Below are 24479 nucleotides of genomic sequence, written 5' to 3' on the forward strand. Positions count from 1 at the left end.
TGGCACGCATTGGAGCAAAACGCGATGCAGTCCCCCCCAACATATTTTTGGAAAGATTGTTCAGGCCATCCGTAGCATGGGAGGGTGAACCCGCAAATAACAGCCCGGACCCAGCCGCACCACTCGACGCCGAACAATCTGACACAATTGGAGGCTCTGCCAACAAAATTACACCTTCAGCCCACGTAATAATGGCGGTTATCGCCCCGTGGACAGAACCATTCCTAGCCTACCTTACTAGACAGGAACTCCCGGAGGACCAAAACGAGGCCCGCTGCATAGTGCGGCGATCTAAAGCCTATAGAGTCCATGAGGGAGAGCTTTATAAGAAAAGCACTACCGGAGTCCTTCAAAGGTGCATCTCCGAAGAGGAAGGGCGGAACCTTCTGGCTGAAATTCATGCCGAATTCGGTGGTCACCACGCCGCTGCTCGGTCCCTTGTTAGCAAGGCTTTCCGTACAGGCTTTTATTGGCCGACGGCCCGGGCAGACGCTCAGGACCTAGTCCAACGATGCGCTAGTTGCCAACTTTTTGCCAACCAAAGCCATATGCCACCCACCGCACTCCAAACTATACCCATCACCTGGCCTTTTGCGGTCTGGGGGCTTGACATGGTCGGACCCCTTAAAGGTGGGACCGATAAAAAAAATACTTACTGGTCATGGTGGATAAATTCACCAAATGGATAGAAGCCAAACCTGTTAAAACGGCCGAATCCGGACCTGTGATAGACTTCTTATCTGGGGTTGTACACCGTTATGGCGCCCCCACAGCATCATAACTGATAACGGTACAAACTTCACCGCCGACGAGGTAAAACTCTGGTGCAAAAACATGGGCATCAAGCTCGATTATGCTTCCGTCTATCACCCACAAACCAACGGCCAGGTCGAATGTGCAAATGGTCTTATCATGAGCGGCATTAAACCCAGACTGGTGCGGTCCCTCAAGGAATCTAACACGCACTGGGTAGAGGAGCTCGATTCCGTGCTATGGGGGCTGCGGACCACGCCAAATCGCACCACCGGATACACACCATTTTTTATGGTGTACGGTGCAGAGGCAGTTCTGCCCTGCGACATAATTCATGACTCACCTAGAGTGCGCATGTATGAAGAAAGAGAAGCCGGGCTCGATCGGCAGGAACAACTTGGACGCCCTGGAGGAGGAGCGTGACGTGGCAAAAGCCCGTTCCGCATTTTATCAACAGCAGGCCCGAAGATATCAAAGTAGAGAAGTATGGGCCAAAAATTACAATGTTGGCAAACTAGTTCTACGCCTGCCGGATAAGAAAAAGGACAAACTCAAGCCCAAGTGGGAAGGTCCATTCATAATCGACCAAGTCCTGACTGGCGGGGCGTACCGCCTGCGAGATGCGTCGGATAACCGACTCGAGCCGAACCCGTGGAACGCCACCCGTCTCCGAAGATTCTATGCCTAGCGCCGGACTCTGTGTTCGTCTCCTTCCTCTGCCCATTTTTTGCATTTTTCTGTCTTACATTTCTCTCCTTCCCCTCTTTTCTTTTATAGCCCTTAAAGGCTCATCTAGTGACGCGCCACTCACGCTCATTAAACCTGGGGGCTTCTTTAATAGAAGCTTATTTATACGGGCTTCACGCCCAACACATGCGTCAAACTTCCGCATGTACCTTTTTCTTCACCATTATATGCTTCGATATGACTTAAGTTTTGGCCAAGCTGGGTTGCCTGGCTCCTGTGCTTACCCCTACATTCCCGATTGTTCGGCTAGGCGGTAAAGGGAGCACCTCTGCGATTGTTACTGCCGGGTCAGCCGGATGTGTACCTCAGACTGGGTGAAGCCGAAAGCTAGCGTTCTTAAGGGAATTTTCGGTCGGTGAGATAAAAGATGATCTTTTTACTCATTTTATGCGCCCCCAGATGCTTTTTCTGCATCTTTTTACGCAGTCCGGACATGCACTTTAGGGCATGCCTCCCAGCGAAAGGAACCCCTAACGGAACTATTCTCTCTGGAAGATGTTTCTTACTAACCATGTAATATAACATAACTAGTTGGGCACTTGTCTGATAAAGCACTAATGACCCCTACGCCTGGTCTCCACGCATACCACGGTTCTTATATAACCGCTATGGTATTCGGACACACTCCGGATCGTCAGGTCCCGAGGTTGAAGCGAAAAGGTCGGCAACGACAAACGATCTACAATCCGGCTAGAAGGCATTACACATGTCAATTCAAAATTACATAGTCATTCTGACTGATTGTATTCCTCTTCTATACCATCTAACAGGCTGTCTAATTTACAGTCCTGCTGGGAATACTTCGCGGCTAACTCTACTTGGCCGTATACTAAGCTTACAGGGATCTCCTTCCCGTCAGGCCCCACTGGTCCGACCACGGCCATGTGGTTTGGGTCAGACTTCGTAAAACGGGTCTTCACCATGGCCCGGACCTCCCTAGCGCCTTGTCGGCAGGCTGATATCTTCCACAACCGGAAGCGCCGCCGAGCTCCCTTCAGCTTCTCCGCAAGCTCTCCAGGGCCCTCGGGCATGGAGTGGGCAGGCCATAAGGCTTGGGCAACACCTCGCATCGCCTGCCGAATTCGCTCGTGCAGTTGCATGAGTTCGGGAAGAAGGTCACCCGTAGAACCGGGCATCTCCTCTGCAGGACGACCTGTGAGCATACCTACAGACATTACTCTGTTAGTCGACTTCCTCGCCGAACTCTTTTTTCAAAGTTCGTTCAAGCACTTACTAAAAATGCCGCGTCGAAGCCGCTGATTCTCCTTCGTGGAGTCCGACAGCTGGCCACGAACATCTTTAAGTTCGACGTCCAGCTTGGTATTGGCATCCTGAAGATCATTCTTCTCTCGCCTCACCTTTGTCAACATACTCTCACTGGACTTTAGCCGGCGTAAGAGTTGTTGCTTGTCCGGATCTAATCCGGCGCCATCTGCAATATGATTTGTCAGATTTGCACCCACACCACACAGTACTAATCTTTCAAAGTGTATCTTACCTGAGGGGGTCTCTTTGGGCTCCCCTGCTGCGGCTAGTGCGGCCTCTAGTTGGGCCTTACACTTTTCCAGCTCCTGGGACAGTACGGTATTCTTCTCTGTAAGAAGCTGCATATTAAATGATCCTTAAATCAGTTGCTCTAACTGTTTCATGTCTCGGGGGCTACTGGTATATATATATTTGACCAAAATTTTCTTACTCGTATGTCTTTTACATACTGCTCCGTGGCTCTGGCTAAACCATTTTGAGCGGCATGGAGGTACGAATCTCCTGAATTAAAGGCATCTAAAGCCTCTTGGGAGAAACAAGCGTCACGTAGAACTGTCCGGCGACGCCTGTTGTTCATGGCACTCTCCACTTCAGAATTTGTGGTAGATAGCCTGTCCGCAACCTCTGTCGGAGGAGCGTCCGGTGCGCGCCTTGTGCTCGCCTCCGCTTCCTGGCCAGACGTTGGAGCTTGGCTAGTGGAGGCGCGATTGGCAACCTCTCCGGATGTAGTCCGGCAAGGCCTCTTCGTTCTGAAGATAGCACGAATGTTAATATGCCCTGACAAAATAACACCAGGGAAACAGAGGGTGCGCTATACCTTTGCGCCGGCATCTCAGTCCGGACTACATTCCTTTTTTCCCCACGGGGCCCTGCGGCCCCTCGTTGACTAGCCGCCGCAGGTTCGGCCTCCTGCCTCAGAAATCTCCCCTGCAAAACACGGTTGTCATCAGAAACACCGGAATACGTGAGAGTGGAATCTCTCTCAAGGGAATGAGACTTCGGTTTCTGTCACCTGGGAGGCCGGGATTAACCCTGGGTAATCAGCCGTAATGGCTACCAAGGTGTTGTCCTTGCTTAGCTGATGGAACACCCCGTCGATAAGCTCCACCGATATGTCCGGATCCTCTTCGGAGTCCGGATCGAGGGACCGTTCTGGGTCCTCGGGTTGTGGAGGGCGGCTGTTTATATCCTTTACCACCTGTCGCAGTTCTTGCATTGAAGTCGTTAGACTACATATCTAACCGTGTGAGTACAAAACAAACGGGCAAGCACAGTTGTTCACTTACCCAACTTGGAGGATCGTACATAGTAAATCCGGCCTGCGGGTTGACACGGAGGAATTCCTCCTTTTCTCCATTGTACAAAGAGGATAAGATCTTTACTAGGGCGGCAGCTGAAGCCGGCCCCTTACGACCGTAACGGGTGGCGTCATCCTCCCCGTTGAAATCCCACATGGGGTGGCCTCTATATTGAAGTGGCTGCACCCCCCGCATAATGCATGCGGCCATTACTCCAATCATGGTTAGTCCGGAATGAGCCAACAGTCTTATCCGGCCCATCAGGTAAAGGACGTCTCTGTCGCTTTCTCTCTGAGAGCTCCGTGGACGCCAACTCAAGCGTTTCTTCAATGGAGCACTGTTGAACTCAGGGAGACCGACCCGGATAGGGTCCGGTAGCGGGACGTCATCTATATAAAACCATTCCGAAGGCCAGTCCTCAGACGCCTTCTTCGGGGTTCCGGATAGGTATCCGGTCCCGGCGATGCGCCATACTTCAGCTCCGCCCACTTGGTATATAGACCCCTCTTTAGAACAGGGCACCAGGCAGAATAATCTCTTCCACAGCGTGAAATGAGCCTCAACGCCTAGAAATAGCTCGCAAAGGGCGACGAAACCCGCAATATGCAATACGAAGGCGGGCGTGAGGTTGTGCAGCTGGAGGCCGTAGAACTCCAGAAGCCCGCGGAGAAATGGGTGAATTGGAAATCCCAGTCCCCTTATTAGATAGGGGACGAGGCACAACCGCTCTCCTTTAGAAGGATTGGGGGTGCTCTCCGCTTGTTTTCCGCCATTATAGGTGGCGAGACCGGCTCGGACCGGGACCATGTATGCCTGAGGGAGAAATCCCTTGGCCTGAAGTGATGCTAACTCGCTATGCGGGATGGTGCAACTCTCCCAGTCCCCGGGTTTGGGACCGGAGGGGCGAGGGGAGGAGCTACGATGGCTGGTCATGTTGGAATGGACCTTTGCTGGAAGCGCTCTAATGATAACTCGCGGAAAGGAGAAGATGTGGTTTTTGGACCTAAATCCCCATCCCGTTAAATAGGCGACTCGTTTATATGGCTAGGGGTGTGGATGTAAAAACACCCCAGCTTTTCGCATTCGTTTGAACACGTGGAAGACGACCATTATTGGGCGTGGAAGCCGAGGAGCACTACATTACAAAAATCGGACATTATTCCTACAGGTACACAAGATTTGGAGAGGAACCCGCCTTGCAATGCCGAACAATCTGCGCGCTGGACTCATCGTCATTGAAGCCTGGTTCGGGGGCTACTGAGGGAGTCCTGGATTAGGGGGTGTTCAGGTAGCCGGACTGTACCTTCAGCCGGACTCCTGGACTATGAAGATACAAGATTGAAGACTTCGTCCCGTGTCCGGATGGGACTTTCCTTGGCGTGGAAGGCAAGCTTGGCGATGGGGATATTCAAGATCTCCTACCATTGTAACCGACTCTATGTAACCCTAACCCTATCCGGTGTCTATATAAACCGGAGGGTTGTAGTCCATAGGCAATCAACTCCATACACAACAATCATACCATAGGCTAGCTTCTAGGGTTTAGCCTCCTTGATCTCGTGGTAGATCTACTCTTGTACTACCCATATCATCAATATTAATCAAGAAGGAGTAGGGTATTACCTCCATCGAGAGGGCCCGAACCTGGGTAAAACAAAGTGTTCCCTGCTTCCTGTTACCATCCGGCCTAGACGCACAGTTCGGGACCCCCTACCCGAGATCCGCCGGTTTTGACACCGACAGAGACCATAGAAGCTTCGGCAGGAGACCTGATGGCGAGCAAGGAGACGACAAGGCAATAGGGCGCGCCCTGAGGGGCCGTGTTTCCTTGTGGGCCCCTCGTGGCTCCGTCCGGCCTAATTCCAACTCTATAAATTCTCTAAAATCGGGAAACCAATAGAGAGCCACCCAAAACATTATTTTTCCGCCGCCCGCAAGTTTCTGTTCTTCCGCGATCCCATATGGAGGCCTTCTCCGGTACTCTGCTGGAGGGGGAACCAATCACAGATGGCTTCTACATCATCTTTGCTGCCTTTTGATGATGCGTGAGTAGTTCACTACAAACCTACGGGTCCATAGCTAGCAGCTAGATGGCGTCTTCTCCCTCTTTGATCTTCAATATAACAATGTTCTCCTCGATGTTCTTGGAATTCTATCCGATGTAATCTTCTTTTGCGATGTGTTTGTTGGTATCCGATTAATTGTGGGTTTATGATCCGAATATTTATTATAAGTAATTGAGTCTTTTCTGAACTTTATTATGCATGATTGTTATAGCTTTGTATTTCTCTCTGATCTATCCGTTTGGTTTGGCCTACTAGACTGATTTATCTTCGGTGGAAGAGATGCTTTGTAATGGGTTCAATCTTGCGGTGCTCTATATCCCAGTGATAGAAGGGGATAAAATAGGTATTTATATTGTTGCCATTAAGGGTAAAACGAGGGGGTTTATTCATATTGATTGGGTTTACTTTGTCTACATCATGTCATCTTGCTTAAGGTGTTACTCCGTTTTCATGAACTTAATACCATAGATGCATGCTAGATCGCGGTCGATTGGTGGAGTAATAGTAGTAGATGCAAGCAGGAGTCGGTCTACTTGTCTCAGACATGATGCCTATATACATAATCATTGCCTTGAATATTGCCATAACTATGCGCTTTTCTATCAATTGCCCAACAGTAACTTGTTCACCCACGGTATGCTATGTGTTCGAGAGAAGCCTTTAGTGAAAACTATGGCCCCGGGTATACTTTTATCATACATATAAAAAACCAAAATATCCTTCCTGCATTTTTGATCTTTTATTTTGTTTTGCAATTTATCTATCTACTTATACAAGATTTGATCCTTGCAAGTAATGAGTTCAAGGGGATTGACAACCCTCTTGCTCGCATTGGGTACAAGTATTTGCTTTTGTATGTGCAGGTGTTGTTCACGAGGCTTTGCGTGATTCTCCTACTGGATTGATACCTTGGTTCTCATTGAGGAAAATACTTATCTCTACTGTGTTGCATCTCCTCTCCTGTTGGGGGAAAAATCCCAACGCAGCTCACAAGTCGCAGGAAGAATTTCTATCGCCGTTGCCGGGGAGACATCACACCAAAACATATCAAGTACCTTCGCACAAACTATCATCTACTTGCTCTACTTTTTATTTGCCTTTTTTTGCTTTTTCCTCTCGTTAATCTCCCCACTTTTCATAAAAAAGACAAATATTTTTGTTTGCTCGTTTGCTTGCTTTGTCGTTATGTCGCAATAAACCACTAAGTAGTGTGATTTTTCAAATACTAATAATAATGATTTTATTAGTACTCCAATTGCTCCTCCCTCCACTAGTGCGGAGTCATCTAATATTAATGCTGCTTTGCTAAATCTTGTTATGAAAGAAGAATTTTCTGGTAGTCCTAATGAAGATGATGCATCCCATCTTAATATACTCACTGAATTATGCAATATGCAAAATAAAAAGATGCGTATAATGATATTTTCAAGTTGAAATTATTTATGTTTCACTACGAGGCATTGCTAAAACTTGATTTTCATCCTTGCTTCGAAATAGTATTGATTCTTGGGATAAGTGTAAGGATGCTTTTATTGATAAGCATTTTCCTTCCGCCAAAATTATTTCTCTTAGAAATCAAATTTTGAATTTTAAGCAACTTGAGAATGAACATGTTGCACAATCTTGGGAGAGAACGAAATTAATGATAAGAAATTGTCCCACTCATGGTTTAAGTTTGTGGATGATTATACAAAATTTCTAGGCGGGACTAAACTTTGTTTCTAGAAATCTTATAGACTCTGCTGCAAGTGGTACCTTTATGGAAATCACATTGGGAGAAGCTACAAACTCCTTGATAATATATTGGCGAATTACTCTCATTGGGCACACGAAAGAGCTCCGACTGGTTAGAAGGTAAATTTTGTTGTAGAAATTACTACTTTGAGTGATAAAATGGATGCTCTTATGAAAATGGTTGCTAATAAAAATGCTCATGTTGATCCTAATGATGTGCCATTGTCTACTTTGATTGAGCAAAATAATGATGTCATTTATGTGAATTTTGTCTCTAGAAATAATTTCAATAACAGTGCTTATATAGGTAATTTTAATCCTAGACCGTATCCCCGAAGTTCCTCTAATAATTATGGTAATTCCTATGGAAATTCTTGTAATAATAATAATAATAATAATAATAATAATAATAATAATAATAATAATAATAACAATAATAATAATAATAATAATAATAATAGGATACCTACTGATCTTGAGAGCACTATTAAAGAGTTCATTAATTCTCAAAAGATTTTCAATGCCATGGTAGAAGAAAAATTGAATAAAGTAGATGTATGACTAGGAACATAGATATAATTGCTCTTGATGTGGAAACTCTTAAATCTAAAATCTTACCACCCAAGCATGATATTAATGAGTCCATTGAAGCTACCTATCTCTCCATTAATGAAAATAAAGAAAGAACCCCTAGGTTGAGAGCTAAGCGAGAATTCTAGAAAAGGCTATTTCACCCGATTTTTACCGTAATCATGATGAAGATATTAAAATGATCGGTGTCTCACCCATTGAATCTTTGTTTAGGAATATAAAACTTGATGAAAAGGGACTGGATATGAGTTAACTTTAGCTAGAAGGCGTCCTAATTGTTCGGAGGGTGATGATCTTAATGATAAACATAGTAAAAGTGGGTTTGGAGAGGTCAAGACTTTAACTAGTAATGTGCCCACTACTTTGGATTACAAGGACTTTAATTATGATAATTGTTCTTTAATTGAGTGAATTTTCTTGTTGAAATCCATGATAAATTCACCCAATGCTTATGAACAAAATAAAGCTTTTACTAAACATATCGTAGAAGCTATGATGAAAGCTCATGAAGAAAAGCTAGGGTTGGAGGTTTCAATACCTAGGAAATTGCATGATAAATGGGAACCTACTATTAAAGTAAATATTAAATATTATGAATGTGATGCTCTATGTGATTTAGGTGCTAGCATTTCCACTATACCACAATCTTTATGTGATCTGTTAGTCCTTGTTGATATGGATGAATGTCCCTTAATTTGCACTTAGCGGATCCAACTATTAAGAAACCATTGGGTAGAACAAATGATGTGCTTCTTATTGCTAATAGAAATTATGTGCTCGTGGATTTCATTGTGCTTGATATTGAATGTCATCTGTCTTGTCCTATAATACTTGGTAGGCCTTTCCTACGAACCATAGGTGTTATTACTCATATGAAAGAAGGAAACATAAGGTTCCAATTTCCATTAAATAAAGGAATGGAACACTTCCTGTCGAATTTCGGGTTCTGCAGACCCTTGAAAGGTTCGAACTCTGGGGTGCGTGCGAAGAACTCGTCCTCCCCAGTCTGCCTGCTCACTAATCCCATGGCCTAGCTCGACGAACCGAATGGACAAGGGACAAAACAGTTTACCCAGCTTCGGGCCACCTTGCGGTGTAAAACCCTACTCCTGCTTTTTGGTGGATTGGCCTCGAGGGGCTGAGGATGAACTAATATAGTGGAGAACAGCCTCAGGAGGAGGGGTATTCTTGTGCTCGATGAGCTGGTGGGTGAGAGGATGATCTGAATGATCCCCCTTCTATGGTGGTGGCTAGGTCCTATTTATAGTTGCTTTGGTCCTCTTCCCAAATGAAGGCGGGAAGGGATCCCACAATGGCCAAATTTGAAGGGAGACAACTAGTACATGCTATCCTAACAAAAGTAGTCTTCGCGTGCCAAAAGCTTCTGGTCATGACGCCGTGGTGGGCTCGACGATGACCTCTGTTCTGTTGTCCTGGCGGTCTTGGTCTTGTTGCACCGGAATGAAAACCTTTGCTTGATTCCTCGGGACTCCGCGCATGCGCTTGCCTCCTTAGCACGAAAGAGAAAACTGATACACTGCGCCTGCTGGCGCCTTCCTGGCCTTGGTCATCATGGCTCACGTCATCCGAACCTCGCGAGGTGCACCTTGCATAGATATCTCCGCTCCTCGGGAGCCAGCCTGGGGAGGCCGCCCCACATGGAGGTCTTGGTTTCGTTCGCTTCGCGAGGCTTGGGCCCTTGCGAGGGTCTTGAGCTGTTGATATTGAAGCTGGTCCGTACCAGGCCGTTGATGGATCCACGCCATGGGCCGCAGGCAGGCAAGTCTGGGTACCCCCGTTCCCAGAACACCGACAATAGCCCCGGGCCCAAGGTGCGCTTGAACTTGGCTTCGAGGTGAGGCCAAAGGGCAAGTGCGGAGCGCCGCGGGCCCTAACCGCCTATGGCATTGGTTGACGCGTGGTGTTTGATGGGACGTGGGCACCTCCGCTTCCCCATGCTGTGATGTCGCTTGAAGCTACATCGGTATTTCCCCAAAGAGGAAGGGATGATGCAGCACAACGGCGGTAGGTATTTCCCTCAGATATGAAACCAAGGTTATTGAACCAGTAGGAGAACCAAGCAACACAATGTAAACAACCCCTGCACACAGATAACAAATCCTCACAACCCGACGTGTTAAAGGGGTTGTGAATCCCTTTCGGGTAACGGTGCCAGAAATTGGTGCTTGACGGGAAAAAGTTGTAATAGATTGAATAACTAGATTGCAAATAAAATAAAGTGTTGCAAAGTATTTTTGGGTTTTTGGATTAATAGATCTAAGAATAAAAGAAAATAAAAGTAGACCGCAAATGCAAATAATATGAGAAAAAGACACGGGGGCGTAGGTTTTACTAGTGGCTTCTCTCGAGAAAAATAGCAAACTGTGGGTGAACAAATTACTGTTGGGCAATTAATAGAACTTCAAATACTCATGACGCTATCCAAGAAATGATCATTACATAGGCATCACATCCAATATTAGTAGACCGACTCCTGCCTGCATCTACTACTATTACTCGACACATCGACCGCTATCCAGCATGCATCTAGTGTATTAAGTTCATGGAGAAATGGAGTAATGCAATAAGAACGATGACATGATGTAGACAAGATCTATCTATGTAGAGATAGACCCCATCATTTTATCCTTAGTAGCAACGATACATACGTGTCGGTTCCCCTTCTGTCACTGGGATCAAGCACTGTAAGATTGAACCCACTACAAAGCACCTCTTCCCATTGCAAGATAAATAGATTAAGTTGGCCAAAAAAAAACCAAATATCGGAGAAGAAATACGAGGCTATAAGCAATCATGCATAAAATATATCAAAGAAACTCAAATACTTTCATGGATATAAAAAGATAGATCTGATCATAAACTGAAAGTTCATCGATCCCAACAAACACACCGCAAAAGAGTTACATCATATGGATCTCCAAGAGACCATTGTATTGAGAACCAAGAGAGAGAGAGAGATGAAGCCATCTAGATACTAACTACGGACCCAAAGGTCTACAAAGAACTAGTCATGCATCATCAGAGAGGCACCAATGGAGGTGGTGAACCCCATCCGAGATGTTGTCTAGATTGGATCTGGCGGTTCTGGACTCTACGGCGACTAGATGAATATTTCGTTGAATCCCCTAGGGTTTTGGGAATATTTGGGTATTTATAGAGCAAAGAGGCAGTCCGGGGGGCACCCGAGGTGGGCACAACCCACCAGGGCGTGCTTGGGCCTCCCGACGCGCCCTGGTGGGTTGTGCCCCCTCGGGGCACCCCCAAGCGCAGCCAGGGCCCGTTGTGTTTCTTTTGGCCCATAAAAAATTCTCCGTAGAGTTTCATGGCATTTGGACTCCGTTTGATATTGATTTTCTGCGACTAAAAAACATGGGGAAAACAGTAACTGGCACTTGGCACTATGTCAATAGGTTAGTACCAAAAAATGATATAAAATGATTATAAAACATCCAAGATTGATAATATAACAACATTGAACAATGAAAAATTATATATACGTTGGAGACGTATCAGTATCCCCAAGCTTAACTCCTACTCGTCCTTGAGTAGGGAAGTGATAAAAACAAATTTTTTGATGTGGAATGATGTCTAACATGTCATATCATATTCTTTTCTTTATAGCATGGACATTTGGACTTTTATATTGTTCAAAGCAATAGTCTAGTTTTGACATGATAATTTAAATACTCAAGCATATCAACAAGCAAACATATCTTTCAAAATATTGACGCTAAAATAAGCTATCCCTAGCCCATCATGCTCAACCAATGATCCATTCATGAAACACACTCGCATATTAGCTACATCCAATACTCAAGTACGATCATATTGCCTCCTAGTTGGTGCTTTGATAAGATAAGATGGAGACTCAAATTCAATATAAAAATTGCATAAAGTAAAAGAAAGGCCCTTCACAGAGGGAAGAGCGGATTTGTAGAGGTACCAGAGCTCAAAGCGAAAAACTTAGAGATAAAAACATTTTGGGAGGTGTATCACTGGTACGCGTCGGTCATATACAAATGGTTTTTAACCCCTTTCCACGACAGCATTTGGAACCGTCGCCAAGTGAGTGTGGGTGATAGGGGGGTCCTTCCCACACGACCTAGAAAACTGTCGGGGGATATGCCCTCCTGGCACACACGCTCGGCAAAATGAGGCCGTGTGCGACCAACGAGTGCTCACATACGGAAATACGTACAGTAGAGCTAAAAAATACAATTATGCAGCAAAATTGTTTCCGGTCGCAAGTACAACCCACACAGTCAGTCCCCGCTAAACATTTCCGTTCGTATGTACATCCCACATAGTCGCTTCAAGGAAAACTTTTCCGTTCACAGGTACATCACACACAATTTTCCCGTTAAATCGTTTGCGTTATTGTATGTATGACACATGGTCCGTAGAAGAAACTTTGTGGCAAAGGCTGTCCATCACACACAGTTTTTATGTGGTAAACATTTGCAAAAGGTTGTCTAACGCAAACAGTTTTCAAGAGAAAGTCGTGTGTGATTGTTTATTGATCCAACACGGTTTATTCCTAGAATCTGTGTGCGTTGCCTGAGGTCATCGCCCACGGTATTTTTTCAACAACCGTTTGCAACAGCAAAACCCAATTAGCAGGCTAATTCGCCATTAGCAGGCTAATTGCCCTATTATTAATAATCCATTTATTAATCTAATTGACATTCATATTAAGCACATAATATATTTCGTTTCAATATTAAGGAAGCAGAATTTCATAATTGAAATACATTAGAGTACAACATGATATAGCTTCAACACTCAGCAACCCCATTACACAACTGCACCAGCACCAAGTTTCACATGCAACATGTAGAACCTTTCAAAATTAGCATCATAGACGATATATAGACAGATGCATCTCATCTGGAAAACTGCTGAAGCGGAAGGCGAATATTGAGCCTTCATTCATGTTGAAGGTCTTTGCAACTTTAGGCCAGTGCCTGTGGATGATTGACCGTTCGTCGTTTGTCCTCTTCAGGAACACTTCAATATTGAACCGTGGGTGTTGTATGAAAACCTTCCTCACCTCCTGACCATAGAGGTGGGTTGAGAGGTAATCATCAGAGAACTGCTTTGGAAAGGCCTGAAAACAAGAATGTGCATAAATATCTTCTCTATATTGGAAATGGGGCAAAGGAATTAAAAAAAGGCTAGGTATAATAGTTAGTACCATCTTGTAGTGAACTAATGTCTTCTTCATTGTGCAGACAAAGGTCTTGTTGTTTTTTGTTGCTAATTTCTTTATCCTAAAAATCTTTCTGAGTTTCTTGATTTGATTGATATTCATGGACAACTCATTTCCCCATATGCAAAAAGGGTCGAACAGTGGGTCAAAACCTCTGACAGCAGGACCTACATGTGCAAGACCAAATTGTTAAAAACCAAAATATTAGAATGGTTCCTGCAACTGCACAATAATGTGCTATTAGACAACGGACCATGCACGTGCTAACCTCGATTGTGAACCTCAGTGCTTCCCATTGTTTCCCTGCAACACATATAAGGTAGTTAGTCATCAGGTTAAGTATTTACTATAGCCAAATTCAATTTATTCCTCACATGGTATATAATAACATAATGCACCCACAACTATTGAACATCGCATTGCAGAATTGAACCAAATAGTTAACTAAACACCACAACACAAATGAACCAAACGTTAACTGAGCACCACATTGCACAATGTATAACCAAACCAAGCATGCTCGACAACTTGGAAATATAGAAATTGTATTCGTTTCTCATGTATTTTGTAAAGATAAATTTGATTTATTTCTCACATGGAAGACAATACAAAATTGCAGCCTAAAGAATTGAACATCACATTTGCATAATTAAACCGAACAGCTAACTGAAGACGACAACTAATTAACAAAACAGTTAATAAGTGAGCACCACACTGCACGGCATATAGAACATATACACTAGAGCAACAGATTGCATGATAAAATTAGATAGCAGAATTCACTAGAATTTGTGAAGGAAAGGTAGGAGCAGCACACGCAACGGGTAAACCGAGCATGCTTAACCGGCATAGGTAGCAAATGGTAAGGTGCTCCTCCAAGATCTGGGGATCAGTACGAATGGCAGTCCTTGCGACCTCATCCGCGCGTGCGGCCGCGATTTGCTTCTCCGCTGCCAAATGCTCCTTGAGATCCTGGCTATACTGCATGCACCATGGCTTAGGGCCACGCTTATTTGGTGGAGGGGTCGGTGATTTGGGTGGAACAGGTCGTGCTCGTGCCGACGGTCGGGGCATGTGGGATGTGGAAGGAGGAGGAGGATGGGGGTCGGGTGTGGATTACCTGCCTGGATAGATGAGGCCGAGCAGCGTGAAGGAGGGTCGCCGATGAGGAGGCGGCACTACAAGCAAGGAGTGAAGGTTTCAACTTGGAAAGGAAGGCGAAAACAGGGGAAATGTGGCTTTTGGTAAGGGGGAGGGGGAGGGGAGGTAGATATTTCCATGGAAGCCGAAAATTTGGAATCACTTCAGTGAAAAAACTGGCGCGCAAGGTGTCATGAGAAACGGTCTATTGGGGATATAACTATTGGGTATGACCCGCCCAGGAGGGGCCGAGTTATACCAACGATGGTTCATCAAGACAAAGCTCATGAAGATGTGGAGATGGCGGTTCATGAAGCAGACTTGCTAAGGGCCCGAAGCCCAAAGGCGACTTAAGGCCCATAGGTGTAAACCGCCATATATGTATGACTTGGATTGTAAGGCAAGTATAATTAGTCACCGAGCCGGACACATTGATGATGAGCCGGCCCGGACCCTGTGAGTCGCCGGGCGTCAACCCGTGTATATAAAGGGACGACCCGGCGACGGCTTAGGACAAGAAACAAGAGAGACCCAAAGCTAGGTTAAGCATATTCGCTCCCTGGTAATCGGAACCCAAGCAATACTACCTCAACTGGAGTAAGCTTTTACCTTCATAGCAAGGGGCCGAACCAGTATAAACTCCTGTGTCCTTTGTCCCGTTTAACCCCTTCAAGCTAACCTAGTTGCGATGGCTGCATGACTAAGTCCTTCCACTAGGACGTCTACCGTGACAATTCCACGACAGTTGGCGCCCACCGTGGGGCTGGCGCATGGTGGTTTCGAGTTCTTGAAGGGCAGCTTCGAAGGGATCAAGGGATACGCTATGGGCCGGATGACTAAGAGTTGTCATGGCAAGCTCTACATCGACGATGCAGGCTGGGGCCCCGAGGCCGGCTCAATCGAGTACGAGTACCAGGTCCCCTTTAGCGGAATCGACATCTTCATTGGCAGGGTTGGCGAACTGGGCCCTGAGCCGGACATCTGCACCGACATCATCGAGACGGCTCAGCATGCACGGTCCGCCCGGGTTCAACCCACCATGAAGCGTGCCTTTGTTGATTTTATCCATGGGGTAGAAATTAAAGATGGATCTGTATCTGGCAGTGAGACGGCCATCTATTCTGATGGTGGATCATCCATAGGTGAGACCAACTCATTGTATCAACTTCAAGACGGATGGCTTGGGGGCTATTCCGATGGTGAATGTATTCCGGACCCCTGCGAGCCGCCGAACAGAGTTGCGGTTTTCATCGCTGGTACACAACCGATGCTTGGTTCATCAACCGTTGCGGCCATGATCTCTAGCTCCATGGCCTTAGCGGCGGCTGGTGCTGGTGGCCCTGCGCACCCGCCGACTCAAGTTCTCACTGAGTTGTTGGAGGCATTAGCAACTTTGATGGGGGTGGAGGTAACCCCGGACAACCAGGATCAGCATAAGGCAGATGTGGCTAAGTTGCGGGATGAGATAGCTCAATCCAAGGAGGACTTGGCAGCTAAGAACACCAGGATGGCTGCAGAACAGGCCGTTTTGGACGCATAGGCGCAGCGAATCCAAGCCGACTCCTTCTGGCTCACGTTCGATCAGAATGCTTCAAATGAGGTCATGAGAAGGAGACACCGGAGTCTTCTACCCCCGGTTTATGAGCCAAGAATCCTCTTTAACATGCCAGGAGTAGGGACCAGTGACCCGCCGGTGGTAAATCGAACGACTGAAGCGCCTAGGGGTGGAGCGCCGGTTCAGCCTCGAGTGATGGGCTCTCCACGTGTGAACAATTCCCCGCCTCAACATGTTCTGACGCCACCGAGTCATTATTCTAGCCCGTTGGACAATATGATTGCTGCAGCAACACGATTGGCGGCTCTGCCAGTTGAAGGCGAGTCTCCGACGGCGGTTGAAACTGTTGGGGAACGTAGTAATTTCAAAAAATTTCCTACGCACACGCAAGATCATGGTGATGCATAGCAACAAGAGGGGAGAGTGTTGTCTACGTACCCTCATAGACCGTTTGCGGAAGCGTTATATCAACGCGGTTGATGTAGTCGTACGTCTTCACGTCCGGCCGATCCAAGTACCGAAAGCACGGCACCTCCGAGTTCTGCACACGTTCGGCTCGGTGACGTCCTCGCCTTCTCGATCCAGCAAGAGGGGCGAAGTAGTAGATGAGTTCCCGCAGCACGACGGCGTGGTGACGGTGTTGGTGAAGAACAATCTCCGCAGGGCTTCGCCTAAGCACTACGAAAACTATGACAGAGGATAAACTAGAGGAGACGGGGTTGCCAGCACACGGCTTGGTGTTTCTTGATGTGTCCTTTGTGGTAGCCCTGCCCCTCTATTTATATGTTGAGCCCTGGGGTCGAAACTTGGAGTAAAAGCCTCCACAAAGTCGGTTTCACCCGAAAGGCAAGAGTCCTTCTCGGACTCCAGGGCCAGACGCCAGGGTTCCCGGCGTCTGGACCCAGACGCCAGGGACCCTGGCGTCTGGCCCCTGGACTCCGCAAAACTTCCTTTTGCGCTTTCCAAAAACCTTGTGGGCTTTCCCCTTTGTCCCAAATAAAGTGTTCTCGTACCCAAACATTTCGGGAAACATCCGGAACCCCTTCCGGTGATTTCCGGAACCCTTCCGGTGACCAAACAATATTATCACATATATCAAACTTTATCTCCGGACCATTCCGGAGTTCCTTGTCATGTCTGTGATTTCATCCTGGACTCCGAACAACATTCGGTCACCAACATACATAACTCACATAGTACTATATCATCAACGAACGTTAAGCGTGCGGACCCTACGGGTTCGAGAACTATGTAGACATGACCGAGACACCTCTCTGATCAATAACCAATAGCGGCACCTGGATGCCCATATTGGCTCCTACATATTCTACGAAGATCTTTATCGGTCAGACCGCATAACAACATACGTTGTTCCCTTTGTCATCGGTATGTTACTTGCCCGAGATTCGATCGTCGGTATCCAATACCTAGTTCAATCTCGTTACCGGCAAGTCTCTTTACTCGTTCCGTAATACATCATCTCACAACTAACATATTAGTTGTAATGCTTGCAAGGCTTATGTGATGTGCATTACCGAGAGGGCCCAGAGATACCTCTCCGACAATCGGAGTGACAAATCCTAATCTCGAAATACCCCAACCCACATCTACCTTTGGAGACACCTGTAATGCTCCTTTATAATCACCCAGTTACATTGTGACGTTTGGTAGCACCCGAAGTGTTCCTCCGGCAAACGGGAGTTGCATAATCTCATAGTCATAGGAACATGTATAAGTCATGAAGAAAGCAATAGCAACATACTAAACGATCGGGTGCTAAACTAATGGAATGGGTCATGTCAATCAGATCATTCAACTAATGATGTGATCCCGTTAATCAAATAACAACTCCTTTGTCTATGGTTAGGAAACATAACCATCTTTGATTAACGAGCTAGTCAAGTAGAGGCATACTAGTGACACTCTGTTTGTTTATGTATTCACACACATGTATTATGTTTCCGGTTAATACAATTCTAGCATGAATAATAAACATTTATCATGATATAAGGAAATAAATAATAACTTTATTATTGCCTCTAGGGCATATTTCCTTCAGTCTCCCACTTGCACTAGAGTCAATAATCTAGATTACATAGTAATGATTCTAACACCCATGGAGTCTTGGTGCTGATCATGTTTTGCTCGTGGAAGAGGCTTAGTCAACGGGTCTGCAACATTCAGATCCGTATGTATCTTGCAAATCTCTATGTCTCCCACCTGGACTAGACCCCGGATGGAATTGAAGCGTCTCTTGATGTGCTTGGTTCTCTTGTGAAATCTGGATTCCTTTGCCAAGGCAATTGCACCAGTATTGTCACAAAAGATTTTCATTGGACCCGATGCACTAGGTATGACACCTAGATCGGATATGAACTCCTTCATCCAGACTCCTTCATTTGCTGCTTCTGAAGCAGCTATGTACTCCGCTTCACATGTAGATCCCGCTACGACGCTTTGTTTAGAACTGCACCAACTGACAGCTCCACCGTTTAATGTAAACACGTATCCGGTTTGCGATTTAGAATCGTCCGGATCAGTGTCAAAGCTTGCATCAACGTAACCGTTTACGATGAGTTCTTTGTCACCTCCATATACGAGAAACATATCCTTAGTCCTTTTCAGGTACTTCAGGATGTTCTTGACCGTTGTCCAGTGATCCACTCCTGGATTACTTTGGTACCTCCCTGCTAAGCTTATAGCAAGGCACACATCAGGTCTGGTACACAGCATAGCATACATGATAGAGCCTATGGCTGAAGCATAGGGAACATCTTTCATTTTCTCTCTATCTTCTGCAGTGGTCGGGCTTTGAGTCTTACTCAATTTCAAAACTTTGTCAAGGTATGTGCTTTGTGAAAGTCCAATTAGGCGTCTTGATATATATCTATAGATCTTAATGCCTAATATGTAAGCAGCTTCACCGAGGTCTTTCATTGAAAAACTCTTATTCAAGTATCCCTTTATGCTATCCAGAAATTCTATATCATTTCCAATCAGTAATATGTCATCCACATATAATATCAGAAATGCTACAGAGCTCCCACTCACTTTCTTGTAAATACAGGCTTCTCCAAAAGTCTGTATAAAACCAAATGCTTTGATCACACTATCAAAGCGTTTATTCCAACTCCGAGAGGCTTGCACTAGTCCATAAATGGATCGCTGGAGCTTGCACACTTTGTTAGCTCCCTTTGGATCGACAAAACCTTCTGGTTGCATCATATACAACTCTTGTTCTAGAAATCCATTCAGGAATGCAGTTTTGACATCCATCTGCCAAATTTCATAATCATAAAATGCGGCAATTGCTAACATGATTCGGACAGACTTAAGCATCGCTACGGGTGAGAAAGTCTCATCATAGTCAACCCCTTGAACTTGTCGAAAACCTTTTGCGACAAGTCGAGCTTTGTAGACAGTAATATTACCACCAGCGTCAGTCTTCTTCTTGAAGATCCATTTATTCTCAATTGCTTACCGATCAGTGGGCAAGTCAACCAAAGTCCATACTTTGTTCTCATACATGGATCCCATCTCAGATTTCATGGCTTCAAGCCATTTTGCGGAATCTGGGCTCACCATCGCTTCTTCATAGTTCGTAGGTTCATCATGATCTAGTAGCATGACTTCCAGAACAGGATTACCGTACCACTTTGGCACGGATCTCACTCTGGTTGATCTACGAGGTTCAATAGTATCTTGATCTAAAGTTTCATGATCATCATCATTAGCTTCCTCACTAACTGGTGTAGGTGTCACTGAAACAGTTTTCTGTGATGTACTACTTTCCAATAAGGGAGCAGGTACAGTTACCTCGTCAAGTTCTACTTTCCTCCCACTCACTTCTTTCGAGAGAAACTCCTTCTCTAGAAAGGATCCATTCTTAGCAACGAATGTCTTGCCTTCGGATCTGTGATAGAAGGTGTACCCAACAGTCTCCTTTGGGTATCCTATGAAGACACATTTCTCCGATTTGGGTTCGAGCTTATCAGGTTGAAGCTTTTTCACGTAAGCATCGCAGCCCCAAACTTTAAGGAACGACAACTTTGGTTTCTTGCCAAACCATAGTTCATAAGGCGTCGTCTCAACGGATTTTGATGGTGCCCTATTTAATGTGAATGCGGCCGTCTCTAGAGCATAACCCCAAAACGATAGTGGTAAATCTGTAAGAGACATCATAGATCGCACCATATCTAATAAAGTACGATTACGACGTTTGGACACACCATTACACTGTGGTGTTCCGGGTGGCGTGAGTTGCGAAACTATTCCACAATTTTTCAAATGTACACCAAACTCGTAACTCAAATATTCTCCTCCACGATCAGATCGTAGAAACTTTATTTTCTTGTTACGATGATTTTCAACTTCACTCTGAAATTCTTTGAACTTTTCAAATGTTTCAGACTAATGTTTCATTAAGTAGATATACCCATATCTGCTCAAATCATCCGTGAAGGTGAGAAAATAACGATATCCGCCATGAGCCTCAATATTCATCGGACCACATACATCTGTATGTATGATTTCCAACAAATCTGTTGCTCTCTCCATAGTACCGGAGAATGGTGTTTTAGTCATCTTGCCCATGAGGCACGGTTCGCAAGTACCAAGTGATTCATAATCAAGTGGTTCCAAAAGCCCATCAGTATGGAGTTTCTTCATGCGCTTTACACTGATATGACCTAAACGGCAGTGCCACAAATAAGTTGCACTATCATTATCAACTCTGCATCTTTTGGCTTCAACATTATGAATATGTGTATCACTACTATCGAGATTCATCAAAAATAGACCACTCTTCAAAGGTGCATGACCATAAAAGATATTACTCATATAAATAGAACAACCGTTATTCTCTGATTTAAATGAATAACCGTCTCGCATCAAACAAGATCCAGATATAATGTTCATGCTCAACGCAGGCACCAAATAACAATTATTTAGGTCTAATACTAATCCCGAAGGTAGATGTAGAGGTAGCGTGCCGACCGCGATCACATCGACTTTGGAACCATTTCCCACGCACATCGTCACCTCGTCCTTTGCCAGTGTTCGCTTCCGTAGTCCCTGTTTCGAGTTGCAAATATTAGCAACAGAACCAGTATCAAATACCCAGGTGCTACTGCGAGCTCTAGTAAGGTACACATCAATAACATGTATATCACATATACCTTTGTTCACCTTGCCATCCTTCTTATCCACCAAATACTTGGGGCAGTTCCGCTTCCAGTGACCAGTCTGCTTGCAGTAAAAGCACTCAGTTTCAGGCTTAGGTCCAGACTTGGGTTTCTTCTCTTGAGCAGCAACTTGCTTGCTGTTCTTCTTAAAGTTCCCCTTCTTCCCTTTGCCCTTCTTGAAACTAGTGGTCTTGTTGACCATCAACACTTGATGCTCCTTCTTGATTTCTACCTCCGCAGCTTTCAGCATTGCGAAGAGCTCAGGAATAGTCTTGTTCATCCCTTGCATATTATAGTTCATCACGAAGCTCTTGTAGCTTGGTGGCAGTGATTGGAGAATTCTGTCAATGACGCAATCATCTGGAAGATAAACTCCCAATTGAATCAAGTGATTATTATACCTAGACATTTTGAGTATATGCTCACTGACAGAACTGTTCTCCTCCATCTTGCAGCTATAGAACTTATTGGAGACTTCATATCTCTCAATCCGGGCATTTGCTTGAAATATTAACTTCAACTCCTGAAACATCTCATATGCTCCATGACGTTCAAAACGTCGTTGACGTCCCGATTCTAAGCCGTAAAGCATGGCACACTGAACTATCGAGTAGTCATGAGCTTTGCTCTGCCAGACGTTCATAACATCTGGTGTTGCTCCAGCAGCAGGCCTGGCACCCAGCGGTGCTTCCAGGACGTAATTCTTCTGTGCAGCAATGAGGATAATCCTCAAGTTATGGACCCAGTCCGTGTAATTGCTACCATCATCTTTCAACTTTGCTTTCTCAAGGAACGCATTAAAATTCAACGGAACAACAGCACGATCCATTTATCTACAATCAACATAAACAAGCAAGATAGTATCAGGGACTAAGTTCATGATAAATTTAAGTTCAATTAATCATATTAGTTAAGAACTCCCACTTAGATAGACATCCCTCTAATCTTCTAAGTGATCACGTGATCCAAATCAACTAAACCATAACCGATCATCACGTGAGATGGATTAGTCTTCAATGGTGAACATTATTATGTTGATCATATCTACTATATGATTCACGCTCGACCTTTCGGTCTCCGTGTTCCGAGGCCATATCTGCATATGCTAGGCTCGTCAAGTATAACCCGAGTATTCTGCGTGTGCAAAACTAGCTTGCACCCGTTGTAGATGGACGTAGAGCTTATCACACCCGATCATCACGTGGTGTCTGGGCACGACAAACTTTGGCAAAGGTGCATACTCAGGGAGAACACTTCTTGATAATTTAGTGAGAGATCATCTTATAATGCTACCGTCAATCAAAGCAAGATAAGATGCATAAAAGATAAACATCACATGCAATCAATATAAGTGATATGATATGGCCATCATCATCTTGTGCCTGTGATCTCCATCTCCGAAGCACCGTCATGATCACCATCGTCACCGGCGCGACACCTTGATCTCCATCATAGCATCGTTGTCGTCTCACCAATCTTATGCTTCCACGACTATCACTACCGCTTAGTAATAAAGTAAAGCATTACATCGCGATTGCATTGCATACAATAAAGCGACAACCATATGGCTCCTGCTAGTTGCCGATAACTCGGTTACAAAACATGATCATCTCATACAATAAAATTTAGCATCATGTCTTGACCATATCACATCACAACATGCCCTGCAAAAACAAGTTAGACGTCCTCTACTTTGTTGTTGCAAGTTTTACGTGGCTGCTACGGGCTTAAGCAAGAACCAATCTCACCTACGCATCAAAACCACAACGATAGTTTGTCAATTTGACTCCGTTTTAACCTTCGCAAGGACCGGGCGTAGCCACACTTGGTTCAACTAAAGTTGGAGAGACTGTCGCCCACAAGCCACCTATGTGCAAAGCACGTCGGGGGAACCGGTCTCGCGTAAGCGTACGCGTAATGTTGGTCCGGGTCGTCTCATCCAACAATACCGCCGAACCAAAGTATGACATGCTGGTAGGCAGTATGACTTATATCGCCCACAACTCACTTGTGTTCTACTCGTGCAAATAACATCAAACCATAAAACCTAGGCTCGGATGCCACTGTTGGGGAACGTAGTAATTTCAAAAAATTTCCTACGCGCACGCCAGATCATGGTGATGCATAGCAACGAGAGGGGAGAGTGTTGTCTACGTACCCTCGTAGACCGTTCGCGGAAGCGTTATATCAATGCGGTAGATGTAGTCATACGTCTTCACGTCCGACCGATCCAAGTACCGAAAGCACGACACCTCCGAGTTCTGCACACGTTCGGCTCGGTGACGTCCTCGCCTTCTCGATCCAGCAAGAGGGGCGAAGTAGTAGATGAGTTCCGGCAGCACGACGGCATGGTGACGGTGTTGGTGAAGAACAATCTCCGCAGGGCTTCGCCTAAGCACTACGAAAACTATGACAGAGGATAAACTAGAGGAGACGGGGTTGCCGGCACACGACTTGGTGTTTCTCGATGTGTCCTTTGTGCTAGACCTGCCCCTCTATTTATATGTTGAGCCCTGGGGTCGAAACTTGGAGTAAAAGCCTCCACAAAGTCGGTTTCACCCGAAAGGCAAGAGTCCTTCCCGGACTCCAGGGCCAGACGCCAGGGTTCCTGGCGTCTGGACCCAGACGCCAGGGACCCTGGCGTCTGGCCCCTGGACTCCGCAAAACTTCCTTTTGCGCTTTCCAAAAACCTTGTGGGCTTTCCCCTTTGGCCCAAATAAAGTGTTCTCGTACCCAAACATTTCAGGAAACATCCGGAACCCCTTCCGGTGATTTCCGGAACCCTTCCGGTGACCAAACACTATTATCACATATATCAAACTTTATCTCCAGACCATTCCGGAGTTCCTCGTCATGTCCGTGATTTCATCCCAGACTTCGAACAACATTCGGTCACCAACATACATAACTCACATA

This window comes from Triticum dicoccoides, chromosome 4A (genome assembly GCF_002162155.2).
Source record: "Triticum dicoccoides isolate Atlit2015 ecotype Zavitan chromosome 4A, WEW_v2.0, whole genome shotgun sequence".
NCBI lineage: Eukaryota > Viridiplantae > Streptophyta > Magnoliopsida > Poales > Poaceae > Triticum > Triticum dicoccoides.